This window comes from Palaemon carinicauda, chromosome 4 (assembly GCF_036898095.1).
Source record: "Palaemon carinicauda isolate YSFRI2023 chromosome 4, ASM3689809v2, whole genome shotgun sequence".
Classification (NCBI taxonomy): Eukaryota; Metazoa; Arthropoda; class Malacostraca; order Decapoda; family Palaemonidae; genus Palaemon; species Palaemon carinicauda.
This window is the reverse complement of record NC_090728.1, coordinates 185,395,517-185,400,516: the sequence shown is the minus strand read 5'-3', so window position 1 is coordinate 185,400,516 and position 5,000 is coordinate 185,395,517.

Here is a 5,000-nt window from a genome sequence, read left to right as displayed (position 1 = left end):
AAAAGCTGGAAATGATTACATTTTGGAAGGTCGAGGTCAAAGGTCAAGCAAAAGGCCCAATTCACGTAATCAGCCATAAGTTTGGACATCGTTGTCTCAGAGACTTCAAACTTGGTTCATATCTTAGTTTATGAAAATCCACGCCAATTAATACATGTTGAGGTCAAAGGTCAAGGTTGAGCAAAAGTTCAAGAAACAAGCTGCCACGGCGGAGGTCTCCGCTCTACTAATTGTCCCTCTAGTTCTATTAGTTGTACATCATAGGAGACATAATCAAAATGAGATAATAAAGGCAGTTTATTATCACTAAAATGCTCGGCAATGCACTAATATTTATTTATTTATTTATTAGTAGCAGCAATTATTATTTATATATGCTTTGGAAACTTTCGAACTTAATACACTATTTATTTGTTAATACCTGTTCTTAGTCTGAGTATTTTTTTTATCTGTATTTTTTATATTTAATTCACTTGATGCTGTTAAATCTTTTTTTTTTAAACTGTATTTATTGTCGACATTGCTTGGCAAATTATTGATATTTTCATGGCCTCTGCTGCTGCTGCTGCTACTACTACTACTACTACTACTACTACTACTACTACTACTACTACTACTACTACTACCACTACTACTTGTAGTAGTAGTAATTTTGATGATAAATCTGTCAGTAAATAGTAACGGTTGAATTCGTTTAGTTAAATCGCAAAACCAAACTTAAGTCTGGCAAGTCACCTGTGCAGTGATTTGAAAAATACATGCAAACAGTTCAATGTAATCATGATATTCAGGTCTCCAGTACAATAAGAACCATAAGTCTGGGTTTTCACAGCCATGCAATCCTGAGTTGACAACGACTGAACATTATAAAGATAAAATTTCATATTTTCTCGAATCTCCTTAAAACGACAAAGGAAAGACGTTCAAAAAAACATCGTGAAGAAATGACCAACAGGAAATGAGACTGGGAGTTTAATCATTACCATAAGAATGATTTCGGAGAGGCGAGAAAATTGGAACCGCGAAGTTCCATCCGTTCTGGGCAAATGGAGACTCTCTACGCATAATCGCGCACATCGGCCGCTGGCCAGTCATTTCGCTAAATTAAATACTTTTTATGCTACGTTTATAGCTGCTTTTTGCTATGTTATTTCCCCCAGGAAGTAGGTATGCCCCTCTCCCCTTACACTCCTAACAATTTTCCTGCTTCATTTCCTTCCTGCTTCCACCTCACGACCTTTCTTCCTTTCCCACCATTACTCAAAAAGTCGAGTCTTTTTCGAAGATGGAGAACGTCTTGATCCGCGAACTCGGCCCTTCCTTTAACTTCTTGACTCTCTCTCTCTCTCTCTCTCTCTCTCTCTCTCTCTCTCTCTCTCTCTCTCTCTCTCTCTCTCTCTCTCTCTTATTTGTAAAATTCTTGCAGATCTCTGTAATTTCTTATTTGTTTTACTTGTTCTTTATCTATAAATTAATGCACAAACTTGGTTCTTCTCTTAATATTTGACGCTCTCTCTCTCTCTCTCTCTCTCTCTCTCTCTCTCTCTCTCTCTCTCTCTCTCTCTCTCTCTCTCTTATTTGTAATATTCTTGCAGATGTCTGTAAGTTATTTGTTTTACTTTGTTCCTTATCTATAAATTTATTGCACAAACTTGGTTCTTCTTTAAACTTCTTGAGTCTCTCTCTCTCTCTCTCTCTCTCTCTCTCTCTCTCTCTCTCTCTCTCTCTCTCTCTCTCTCATATTTGTTATCTAGCTCTTGCAGATCTCTATAAGTTTTTATTTATGTTACCTGTTGCTTTTTATCTCCAAAATTTAATCAAAGAAAATGGAAAATATTTTCACTGGTAAAGTTTCAGTTCGAATACGCATTTTGTATACAAATCCCCCTTTATTTTTGTTATTTATAATTTCGAACCATAGTTAAACAAATAACTAGTAACAACTTCAACTGATAACAACAACACAAAATCTGTATTTAGAGCAATACGATTTTCATATGTATTTTCTATAATGTTGTCATATGTTGGTAGTAAACAGGATACTAATGATCACGTATATTATTCGAGTTTCAACAAAATTGCCAAAATTTTGAAATGTTGCACAATGTTTATGACATGGGAATTATCAGAATTCATATTTCGCTCTCCTTGAAAATATTTACGAACATTGTTGCAGTGGAAGCGTTAGAACGCACGGGCCCTTTAAATGTTAATAACCTTTTGAATAACAAGGACCGAAGCTTGTTCCGGGTTTATAGCAACCGGATGTTTCAACCTGTTTGAGACGCGTCTTCCTATTAATGCTCCGAGCAGTGATCTCATGACCCAAAGAATATCTTCATTCCTCTAATTCTGGTGATTTGGCAACGCTGTGACTGTCTCTCGTCTCCCCCCCCCCCACCTCCCCCTCCCCCCACCCACTCTCCCCGTATTGCATGTCAAGCGCCCCACGTAACCTGTCATTTTCCTCATCTTTCCTCTTCTCCCCCTCCCCCCTTTTTCTTCCTTTTGTGCGACTGTCCAGCAAATCGCAGTGGTAATGGTTGATTTAATCTGTAACTGTACCATTTATGCCCGAGGGGTACTCGTGGTTTTCCACATTTGAATACGTATAATCGCCTCTGTTCTAAAATGTTCGCGTCTTGTCCGTGCCACACTTGAAATGGCAGTTCCCGCGTCCCAACTGATAACGCTCTGACCTGCCAAAAAAAAAAAAAAAGAAAAAAAAAAAAAAAAAAAGACTAAATTTGCAGGGAAGATTGCGTAAAAAAAAAGACAAAAAAAAAAAAAGACTAAATTTGCAGGGAAGTTTGCGTAAAATAAAAAGACAAAAAAAAAAAGACTAAATTTGCAGGGAAGTTTGCGTAAAAAAAAAAAAGAAAAAAAAAAGGACTAAATTTGCAGGGAAGTTTGCGTAAAAAAAAAAAAAACAAAAAAAAAAAAAGACTAAATTTGCAGGGAAGTTTGCGTAAAAAAAAAAAAAAAAAAAAAAGACTAAATTTGCAGGGAAGTTTGCGTAAAAAAAAGACAAAAAAAAATTAATTTGCAGGGAAGTTTGCGTAATTACTTTTTACTTTCTTTCCATTATCATCCATTCCTGCTTGTCTACTGTGCATTTACAAGTAAATGGCATACGAAATATAACTTTCTCCTGCACTACCCTTATATCAGGTATATGGATTTTAATTTTTACTTCGTACGTGGTTATACGTTTTTTACATATACTGTATGTATGGGATATACTGTATGTATATACTGTATATATATAATATATTGCATATATGTCTACTGTTTATGTACTGTATATTTAAGTATACATTATATATATATATGCGTAAAAATCACAGGAAAACGTGATGCTCAGATGCAGAAGAACCACAGGGAAAATGAAAATACGAAATATACGCTTAAGTCCTGACTAGTTTCGTGATACTTCTTCAGAGGACTGATTTATTGAGAGAGGTTTCTTTACATTATATAGGGAAAGCAAACGTATGAACATACATATAGAGATTAAGAGAACAATGACACTCCCTTACCAGCTACCTGGGTCAAGTGGGCGGAGTCCCCAAGCTCATTAGACACCTGCCAAAGAGGGTCATCTAGTGGCGGGTAAATTCTTGTTTTATTTTTACCCTCAGTACAGTTTATTTATATGAAAACACGGTAGCCTTATCTATATAAATACATAAGCAAAACATACACATTCCCTATAAAATGTAAAGAAACCTCTCTCAATAAATCAGTCCTCTGAAGAAGTATCACGAAACTAGTCAGGACTTAAGCGTATATTTCGTATTTTCATTTTCCCTGTGGTTCTTCTGCATATATATATATATATATATATATATATATATATATATGTATATATTATTATTATTATTATTATTATTATTGTTGTTGTTAAGCTAGAACCCTAGTTAGAAAAGCAGAATGCTATAAGCTCAGGGGCTCCAACAGGGAAAATAGCCCTGTGAGGAAAGGAAACAAGGAGAAATAAAATGTTTCAAGAACTGTGACATTAAAATAATTGTCTCATATAAACTTTAAAAACTATAACAAAACCAGAGGAAGAGAAATAAGATGGAATAGTGTTCCCGAGTGTACCTTCAAGCAAGAGAACTCTTAATCCAAAACAGTGGAAGGCCATGGTACAGAGACTATGGCACTACCCAAGACTAGAGAACAATGGTTTGATTTTGGAGTGCCCTTCTCCTAGAAGAGCTGCTTACCATAGCTAAAGAGTCTTTTCTACCTTTACCAAGAGGAAAGTGGCCACTGAACAATCACCAATAGTAGTTAACCCCTTTGGTGAAGAAGAATTGTTTGGTTATGTCAGTGTAGTCAGGTGTATGAGGACAAATGAAAATTTGTAAAGAATAGGCCAGACTATTCGGTGTATGTGTAGGCAAAGGGAAAGTGAACCGTAACCAGAGAGGAGCCAGTGTAGTACTGTCTGGCCAGTCAAAGAACCCCATAACACTCGAGTGGTATTATCTCAACGGGTGGCTGATGTGTGTGTGTGTGTTTGTTCTTGGTGATTAAATCATATTCTTTTATATTATGTGTATATATGTAGGTTTTCCCCTTTTAATAAATTATGTTCATGCAAGTGTGTATGTATCTATATATGTATGCATGTATTTATGCATGTATGTATGTCTGTATATATCTTTAGTTATGTGTAAGTGGAAGCGTTACTGTGTTTTACAGATGAATATATCTATTTAGAATAGTGGTATACAGTATATGTATGTTTGATTTATTATAGGAAGATATCATTTAACAGTTATTCATAATTCTTGTGTATATATATATATATATATATATATATATATATATATATATATATATATATATATATGTTTGTGTGTATATGTATATGTGTATATATACACTATATTTTTATTGACTTGAAACTCTACCTTGTATATCTTCATCTATTTCTTTTACTGTTATTTGTATTTTGTACTCAATGTATGTATGCCAATATCTAAGGC